This window comes from Telopea speciosissima, chromosome 2 (assembly GCF_018873765.1).
Source record: "Telopea speciosissima isolate NSW1024214 ecotype Mountain lineage chromosome 2, Tspe_v1, whole genome shotgun sequence".
Classification (NCBI taxonomy): domain Eukaryota; kingdom Viridiplantae; phylum Streptophyta; class Magnoliopsida; order Proteales; family Proteaceae; genus Telopea; species Telopea speciosissima.
Window position 1 is genome coordinate 20,075,669 of NC_057917.1, and position 10,871 is coordinate 20,086,539.

Genomic DNA, 10,871 nt, shown 5'->3' on the forward strand with positions numbered 1-10,871 from the left:
GTTTGATATGATTTTATGACCCCTATTTTTTCATTAAAATAAATCAATATAAGCATAAATTCATAAACAGCTCAAGAGGGATTTATGATTTATCATCATAAACTGTTAAAGTTTGTTTATGTGGGTACCATTAATGAACATGTGCAGAATTACTATTTAAGTGGGGTAAATTGGTAAAATTAACGAAAATTAGAACAAAGCCTCTCTTTTGTTCCTCTTTCTCTCTCCAACCCCCACCCCACCCCCATCATAAAACATAATATATTCTTCACTTAAGCGTACCAAACCTATTTTTCATTATATAACATATTACGTCTAATAGTAACTTAATGATTTTTGTTTATAACCCATAACCTATTATCATAATTGATTATTCATAAATATATCATAAATATAAATATAACCTATGCCAAAGTGAGCCTTAATCCTTAAAAACCAAGAAAACAAAACTCAACTTCCGAAATACACTAACATCACTTCATCTTCTTTCTATGTTTTTATTTCTTTTTTACATTTTATATTTTTATTCAATTAATCAATTCTATCATTTTTAAGAGGGTAGGCCTTGGTGCAATGGTAATGTTGCTCCATTGTGACCAAGTGGTCGTGGATTTGAGTTTGGAAACAGCACTTCTGCAAAAGCAGGGGTAAGACTGTGTATATTATGACCCTCCCCAAACCCCACAGTGGTGGGAGCCTCGTGCACTGGGTACTCTTGCTGGGTATGGGCCTTATTGGGTCTATCCACATAATATGGGAGGGTGGCATATACAGGCCCCACGTGAATTACCTTATGATAGATGTAATTGTTGGATATTATGTCCAACAAATCCAAAATGAATTATTTAATTTTAATTAATTCACATTTATGGGTGATAACGTGTTCGGATGTATGACTCGACTCTCAAGTGAGGTATAGTGGTTGACAAAGGGGGAATTGAAAAAGGTAGCGGGGGCTCAATTTTATGGGTCGACAGAGATGAGACACCGAGAAAGGAGTCCTTGGTACAAGTTTTTTTTCCTGCATTGATAGAAAATTACAGTCATTCTGACATGTTTTTTAGTTTTAAACCTTTTTTTTTTTTTTGGTAAACTTTTAATTTTAAAACTTGGAATCTTCTTTCCTCACCGTCCGAACGTCAAGGAATCCATACATAATTTGTACGGATTCTTTTATTTACTACCCAACCAAACAGAACCTAAAGTAGTTGGTTAGTAGACAGAGTTTTGGTGTAAATGACTCGATTTGGTTCGATGCAAGATTTTTTAGGTAAAATCAAACCGAGTTGTTTAGTAAATTGTTTTGGTTTATTTTTTATTTAAACAAATTATTTCTCTTTTAAATTTTTTTTATTGAAATAGATGTAAACTTAATACTAATTGATTTGGTTATTATTTATGTTTTCGTTTTAATAATTGTACGGATTTTTTTTTTTTTGGGAAAATTACACATCACCCCTTGGTTTTCAATCGAAACTCCAAACACCCCCTAGTTTTTGAAAAAACTCAAATTACCCCCTCTACAGTAACAGTGTTACTGTGTTAGTCTGCTGTTAGTTATTGGTGTGAAAGAACTATTTTACCCTTTTGACCACACCCATATGTGTTGATTGTGTGCCTATATCCTAGATTGGACACCCATGTGTGTGATCCGTTTGTGGGGACCACCTAAGTCTAGTCAATACCCTTAATTGAAAAGGGGCTAAGACTTGTATCCGACCGGGCCAACCAATAAGAGATGGCAGGCATTGATGACTGTCGTGACTCTCCTCTAACCTAAAAGGGAGGAGAGTTACTCTTGGGGATGAAGATCTTTAGGCCCTATGATTTGAAGGACCCAAACCTTTATGAATAGGCAGTCTAAATCTGTGGGTAGGTATTAAAAAGGAAAGCAATGGGCTGGCTTGGACTGGTTTATTTGAAAGAGCCATAAAGGCCACGTGTACTGGAGGTCATTCATGACACCTTAAGTTAGTGACGACTCTATTTGTACCTTACTTGGTTCATCCAAACCTTATTTATACTCATAGAGGGAGTCCAACACCGTGAGTTGACCCTCCAAAAGGAACTTAGCAGATCGTACCTGAGGACTTTTGTTCTTGTGGATTGACCTAGATGACAGATATATCTATAGGATTATGAATGTAATTCTTGAAGTTTTGCCTATGTCTTGGTGTGATATATATATATATATATCCCTTAGGACCTTAGACTTGTGTGACTGGAGTAATTCACTGGTACTACAAGTATAATCTTACCTTGACCTTACTATGATCGCTTAGTTGAGCCCAGACCCTTGGTCATGTTGATCATGGGATAATAATTAATGAATTTAACCATGACTGGGTTGGTTAATTGTTAAAATTTACTAAAATGAGTTGACTTAGACCCTAACCATTGGAGGTTGTTTGGCTCCCGAAAGGGGACCATAATGGACTTTTCCCTACTGAATAATTGTGTGGTAGGTTTAAAGGTTTTGAAAGTTGAAACTGAAGGATGTAACAAGACCTTCTCCAACAACAGATATGAATGGGGTAATGGATCACCAAATGCGTTCCCTCCGTACTGGGAGTGAACAATAAGAGATTCCATCAATATTCCAAATCATTTTAGAGTTGGGAGAGGTAATGGGATAACCAAAAGTGAAAGCATTCAGAATGTGAACCCTATGTTGGGAACTGGACAGGTTAAGTCCTGTAACCCAAGTGTGACTATAGTAGTGAAAGTCAGAGTGGTACTTTACATATTAAACTAAGCCACCAGGAACAGAAAGTACCCTAGGTTTTCCAGATCAAGTGATATCCCTCTAACCTACATAAATGTTGAGACCATCGACTCTAAAATCAATTGGAGCCAGGGTTATTGTGGCCACATCCCTGTGCTAATGTGACCTTATGACTTGCTATGTCATGTAGGCGCTGCCTCATCTTAACCCAACCTCTTGACTCAGCCCATGCACTGGGTAAGGTGAGGTATTGTTGTTCAACGAACCCTCACCTTGGGGACCGGGATTGCCTCAAATTTTGGGAACAAAATTTTTAATAAGGTTGGGGGGATGTTACATCCGCACCCCAAATATACCCCTATACCCCGAGGCAGTTTAGACCTTTACCAAAGGCAATGCCACGGTGGCACTAGCCAACACCTGTAACCTCAGACCTAAAATATTATTATAATTATCCCCTTGAAGCCCTGGAAGTGTGGGTCAAAGCCTTGTAACTTTCCTTGAAGTTTGGGCCTTGACAGCAGCACCGGAGTCATGAACGGACTAACTCGAACTGAATTCGCTCGAGGATCTGCCCGTGCTGTTGCATGCCCTTTTGGTAATTTTTCCTGTGGGACCCACATACCCATGTCCCGGACACTATAATTTGACCTTTGGACCATGTGGACCCCAGCCCTTACCATTAGTTGGGTGAGTAGGCCATGAAAGTAGGGCCCATAAGGCCAAAGTTAAAAAAATAATGGGTTTTATATACCCCAACTAAGACCAAACAGACTTTAGAGGACAATTGAGTCCTATGGACTTGGACCCCACCCAAACATGACCTAACTAGTTAGTTGGACCTAATGGTCTAAGACTTGGGCCAAACATCACCTAAGACCTAACTCAAACCCATTTAAAAACCTAAGGGATTAAAATGTATTCTAAGGACCCCTCCAAGCCAAATCGTGGAGGAGAAGAGACAAGAGAAGAAGGAGGAGGAGGAAGGAAAGGGAAGAAGTAGAAGTAGAAGAGGAATGAGTGGGGAAGCGAAGAAGATGGGAGCCATGTCAAGATGGTTGGCTGCCCCACATCTCCTCCCCCAAGTTGACCAGCCAAGGGAGAAGAGAAAGAGGAGGAGAAGAGATGGAAAGGAAAGGAGAAGATCAAGGGGCTCACCTAGCCTTGGATCTTGCCTCTCCATTGGAGCTCCTAACCAAGGTAAGACTCCAAGCTTGATACCTCTCTTTCTCCATTTCTTTTTTATATTTTGATTGATTCCTTGAGCTTGGGCTGACCTAGGGTTCCATTTGGGACTCAAGGTGGAACTCGGTCCCTAGTTGGAGCTTTAATGGAGCTGACCTAGATCTGGTTTGAGCTCCCATTGAGCTGCATCTGTAGCCATTGCTACCTAGCCTTGGTTTTGGACCTTGAAACCCAACCCTTGGACCAATTTGAGACTAATCCTTGTTGGATCTTGGATCCATGAGGTCAAGCCTAGGTTGTAGTGACCCTAGGAAAGCTTAGACACCCCTCCTATGTCCTTGAGAACTTGGGGCACTCCAAGCATCAAGCTGGAGCAAAAGCCCTTTAAAATCTGGGACTGGATTATCGACGGACGAACGATAGGATCCACCAATCATAGTACCGTCAGTCAGCTCACCTAGTACAAACCCTGCGAAATGGCCTGAGCAGACGAAGGCACGGATTCACTTTGTTTGCCTCCGCCCGAGGCCAGTTGCTCTCGGGTAAGTCTCAGGGATTGAACGAATGCAGGGGCGGGCCCAAGAAGCACATCTGCCCATTATTTTTCTCCCTCTTTGGTGTGCCTCAGATGTCGAACAGATGCACGATCGGATCCAAGTAAGATGTTCTGCTCGTGGGTCCGCTCACTCTATTTTTACCTTTTGGCCTGAATGGAGTCAGGGGCGGATTTAGCTCTGCTGAAACCGTCCGTGAGTCCGCTCGTGCTGTCTTGGTTGGAACTTGATTTTAACCTTGGGGGTTTATCATGGGACCCTTCTATACTTGTTTTAATGGTTTCTTTTGTATGTCTAGGCTGGTGCACCGGTGAGATTCATGTAAACCACACCAGATGGCACCCGATGCTCAGGGAGATTCATGTCAATCACTTCGGGTGACACCCGAGTTCGGTGAGTGGGTTCTGGGTGATTTTGTTGGGTTTGAATATATATAATATGCAAATCTTAAGCATGCTATTATATAATTATAAGCATTAGCGCATTGCATTGTTATTTAACTATGTACTGTTGTGAATGTGATAGCATGCTCATCATTGTATCGGGCTATGGTGCCGAGTGTGCCGGTGCCGAAAACCCAAATTTATTTAATTATGAAAACTGTTATATGTCATCCTGGTCTATATGTGCCGTGCCGTGCCGTGCTGGTACCTGGGTACTAAATGGAATGAGACGTTGATGCACCCGGAATACCTCTCGGGACGATAGGACCTGCATATAGTATATCTGTGGCTAGGATGGTTGCTCCCTTATGCTACGACCCTTGCCAACAGTGGTTTATGTGTTGGATAGTCTGAGCACCTGATGGCTGCGGAGGCGGGAGAGGCCAGGTCAGGGGTAGTGATGGCTATCGAGGTCTGCCACTGGGTGGTCATGATGGCTTCTACAGACGTAGGTCCCCTCGTGATAATTGAGGTTTCACTAGGGCGATAGGATAAGTGACCCTCAGTGTCTCCCGAGTTATCACAGTAGCATATACTTGACCGATAGAATTGTGTGTGTTAGGTGGAAAATGAATATAACATTAGCATGCATCATTCTCCTTGATATTGATTGTGTGACGTATGCGCATTCCCCATTGCTCTCTCACTAGCTAGTGTAGCTAACCCCGTTGTATAACCGTTTTTAGTTTATATGCAGATAACCTCTTGATGAGCACCATTGGATGCGAATCAAGTGGACCGATGACTGTGACTTGGATGTAGATGTACACCTAAGAGTGTGGTGCCCTTGGGGCAATTAATTATTATTTAATTCATGTATTCATCCCACAATCATGTTTAAATTGTGTGTTTAAATTATTAGGAGAGATTGAATGGTTACGAACATCGATATTGTACTATGTGGTATCATTAGAGAACCGATGCTCTATAATTTCACATAATCTAATTTAATTTTGCTTCCACTAACTCTGAAATTGGAACGATTTATTCCACTTGATACGTTCCTTTCTGTCATCAAAATGTGATGATAGAGTGGACTGTGGCTCGGGACACTTCATCTGTGATCCTGGTAGATGTTGGGATGATGTGTGATTGTCCCAGTCATACCCCTATGTGGCAAAATATCTTATATCGGGATAGGGGCATGACATTGATCGCCACACAGAGGTTGGGAAGCTTTTTCGATCAATTAACCCCAGGATTTTGATCACTGGGATGAGACAGATGTTTCGCCGGGGGGTTTGAAGGTAGGCGGTTGCCTGTGTTGGCCGAGAACAATGGCATTTTTTTTGAAACCATGGCAAGGGTAATATTGAAAGTAGTGGAGACTCAACCTTCCACAGATTGGACTAGAATGAAACTAGTGGACACTGATCACTCAGATATTAATTTATGAACTTCACTTTCTAAGATGGGAGTTACATACATGTGGAAATCTTTTCCATTTCCTTTTACTAGTTGCAGGTTTAAATGCTTTATTTGTTACCTAATCATTGGTAGTTGACTTGATTGACGAAGAAGAAAAAACATTTGTGGGTTATAGACTTATGGAGCTTTTTGTGAGAATTTAGGAGAAGGGTATTACGTAATGCTTGTGGAAGGTTACAGAAGAAAATAAAGGCCCATCTCAATCTCGGTGTTAACATTTATGCAATTCCTTAGCTGGAAAGATAAAGCCGAAAGAAGAATACAGTAGGTGAGATTAGCAGTTTCAGCTAATTTTCCCCCCAAATTAAGCCATGATGAGGACAGAAGAATTAGAAGAGAAGAAAGAGATTGAGAGATGGGATTTAGCTGAAGAGTAGATGGAGGAGGCTGGAGAAGAAGAGGAGGAGAAGTGGAAGAAAATGGCATTTTTTTTTGTAACTCGCAAGGGTTTTTGAAACCCCTGTAAATCGCAAGGGTTTTTTTCCGGTATCCTTCACCGACGTACTGGTCGCCGTATGAGTTTATCCCTTTGTCGGGAGTTGTAGAGCAGGTGGCCACTTCGGTTAACCGCGATTTGCAGGTTTCTACTTGCAATTTTGAAACCCTATATCGATTCTTATTTTTTTGCATATGCTTGAGATTGAGTTGCAGGTGTGAGGAAGAAGATGGAATTTGGGGTTTTTAGTTTCAAGGGTAAAATTGTAAATCAACATTGGTCAAGGGTAGTTCAGGAATTTAAATTTATTTAACTGGCTGACATCATCACTTAACAGCATAAAACTAACGGTAGGAACTAATTTGTCATATTGGGGTCTAAATCAGGGGGTGATTTGAGTTTTTTCAAAAATCAAGGGGTGATCTGAGTTTCGATTGAAAATCAGGGGGTGATGTGTAATTTACCCTTTTTTTTTCTCCCTCTATCCAACCAAACACAATCTAATATTGGTTATGAGATGGAGTTTTGGTGTAAATAGCTCGATTCGATTTGGTGCAAGATTTTTAAGTAAAACTAAAATTGAACTGTCAATTTACCTTCAGTTTAAACGATTCGATTTAAACTGCCTATCTAGACGGTCTCAATTTTAAAACTAACATCGAACTATTTATTATATGATTTCATTTCGATTCAATTTAGATAAACAATTTCGATTTGATTTTGACACAATATCCGTGGTGTGCGTGAAGAGCATTTACTCTCCTCGTACGCGTAGATGATCCGACTGTTTAGGATCTCCAACATTTGAAACAGAGAAAAAGGAAACAAAGGCAACGGGGTGAAAAAAAAAATAAAATAAAGGAAACTCGTTTTCTTTCTTCTCTTTTGAATCTGTCTGCTGCGGCATTCGTAATCCCGCTGTCGGTGGATTTTACTTCTCCCGACACTTTTTCTCTCCTCCACTGTCAATCTAACCACCAAAGAGTGGACGGCGACAGGGGCTAATTCTTCCTTTCTGCATCCTTGGAGATCATCGCAACTGGTAAAATTATGTATTTTCAGTTTCAGATATGCTTAAATTCATTCGAACTCGAGATCCAGAAAACCGAATTTGTCTCTCCCGTGTTCCTTTACAAAACCTTTTATTCACTAGCTTACATAGTTCTCTTTGAAATTTCATTGTTGATTCCGAAGGTGAAGGTATAATGTTATCTTTCAAGAGATAATGTATGACTTCATCTTTTTCAGAAGTTAGCTTTTTTCCTTTGTTAAGCTTTACTCCGATCTTTGACGTATATGATACCTTCGTAGCTTCTTCAATTCAGTAGTCTAGCTGCATTTCTATCAATTTTGCATATAAACTATATATTGTTCTTCAATTTTTTTAAGCTACTTGCATGGTTGTAACAATAGTTAATAAAAATTCCAAAAAAAAATAAAAATAAACGCTAGAATCTCCTCTCTAAGGCTGCGTACATTCTTCGGAAACGATTTCATTGATCATTGATTTCTTGTTTTTGCGGAGCAGATTGTGAGTAGAATGCCGTTTGTCACGTTGGTTCATTTTTTTTCCTCATAGTGAGCAGTTCTGGTTGAGAAAATGCTCGATCAACAATTTTGACAGAACATTTTTTTTTTCCATTTTGCCGCTCCTGAACAAATTGCGAGAACGAAAACACCCTCGAAAGATGCACAAACTGACACACCTTTCTCTCTCTCTCTCTCTCTCTCTCTCTCGAATATATTGGCCTCTACTCGACTCGACTCGACTCGACTCTCTTACACCTTTCTCTCTCGACCAGGGTTTTGAAACCCGGAATTTTTAAACCCTGCTCTCGACTAAGATGCACGAACCCAGGTATGCCTCCGCCATGGCCTTCATCCTCCACCTCTCTCTCTCTCTTCTTCATCTCCTACTCCTTTCCCTTGTCTGCGAACCCATTATTGGTTTGGGTTTTCAATCCCAAACCCTAGAACCTTACAGATTAAATCTCAAATCGAAAATAACCTTACCCCTCAACCGCTTACTTTTTTATTTTTTATTTTCTTTCCGAGTCCATTGCAACTTTGCATTCTTCAACATCTGCAACTCAAATCGCAACATGTGTTCTCCAGAATCACCATTTTTTATTTCCTTTTCTTTCTCTTTCCCTGAATTTCCCTTCCTTTTTCTGGCTGTGTGGGTTCCGTAAATTATTTTTTGTTTTCAATTATTTGGCCTATGGGTTACAGAGAGATCATATATTTTTTTAAACTAAGATTCTTGTGCAGTGATTATTGCTTGTATACTTAATATTGAGATTTCTTGTATAATCAAATATTTGTTTGGCCTATTGGTTTTCAGAGTATTGCGTGTATACTGCTCGTAGGGCTTGTATACTGAGATCTTTGTTTGGTCTATGGGTTTTGAGATTATTGCTTGTATACTGAGATGTTATTTGGCCTATGGGTTTTCAGAGTATCATCCTAGGTTTAGGGTTCAGTAAATCCAGAGTGTGTTAACAAATGCAGCCAGACAAGCATTTTTTTGTTCACAAGCCAACTGTTATGATTATAACTCCTTTATGTACTATCATCTGAATTCAAGAAAAACTTTGATACAAATTTTGTTGAAGTGTATGTACTGATGAGAAGATTTGGGCCAACTCTGAATGGATTATTCTCTTTAGAGATATTGGAATATGCATTTTGTTTAACGTAGGAGATGTACAGAAATGAGATGTACTATCGTTTAGTCTTTTGTCTATATTGTTGGAAAAAAAAAATCTTTCAAATTGAGATTGGAGAATTATCCATCCAAACCCACTTCAAATTTGTTGGTTTCTGATCTCAGCAGAGTTGGAAGAATTCATGAGGCATATTACGTGCTCTATGTGCTTTCGAACAAGGGCTTTTTCCCTTCTTAGTGCAGTTAAAATTCGCTTCTTTGGGCTTTATACAAGCCTTCTCAGATGAGTCCTGCTTTGCCATTGTTGTGTTCTCTGAAGAAGAAGAAACTTATAAATGAGTCCTGCTTTGCCATTTATGCAGTTAAAATTTGCTTCTTCTGGAAACAGCCTCTCTGCGAAAGCAGGGGTGTAAGGCTGTGTACATTATGACCCTCCCCAGACCCCACAGTGGCGGGAGCCTCGTGCACTGGGTACTCCCTTTTACGCCTCATATACAGCTTTGGTTCACAGGTTTAGTAGGGAAAAGCTATGGGAAGAAACTTTTCATCATCTTTTAGAAGCGATGCTTATGTCATATGCTCATCTGAACAAAGGAATGTTGTACCCAGAGCTATATGTGGCAATTTCATTTTTTTTTAATTATGGTAATTATGCAAGTGAGATGTTATGGTGGCATTTTCATAATTATGCCCACAATTATTGGTTTAATGGTGCTATATTAGAGTTATTGGGATTTTTGTAAATATATAATTGAATAGTATTTTAGTAAATATAGATGAATGTTGGAAGTGATTCTGTAAAGTGCCTGCCAAACACCATTCTGTTTTTTTTGTTTTTCCGGAAACACTTTTTTCTCCTGGTTACCAAACACCAATCTACTCCATGTAATTACCCTCTGAGCAGAAATAGAAAAATGTACTTATGAGTCAAAAGTACTTTCTGAGAGTAGAATTGTTACCAAACGCAGCCTAAGTTTTCAGTTCTCTGGTTTTGGGGCCCAAGTCCCCTGTCCCCTTTTTCTTCTCCGTCTCTGTTCCTAATCGAGTGCAGCGGTGGCCAGCGAGTTCCCAATCAACTGCTGTCTCTATTCCCAAAGGGTATTGGCTGCTACTGTCAAATAAAACAGAAAAGAACAACCTCCTTTCCTTTGCTTTCCAATGGAACCCAACTTACGTTTGTAAAGGTCAAGAAAAGTAGCAAACACAGTGACAGAGGTCACTCTCTCAAAGAAAAGCTCAAAATCCTAATCTGCTCCCAAACCTTTCCTGGGTTTCTGGGCATTTTAGATTTTGATAATGTAGTCATTTCGATAGAACACATATCCATGAGGTCCATAGGTTTACCATTTTACTTTTTATTTAATTTTTTTCACTTATCTATGGGTTAACGTACCTGATATCTTCTCTTATGTGGTTGAATTTCTTTCGTGTT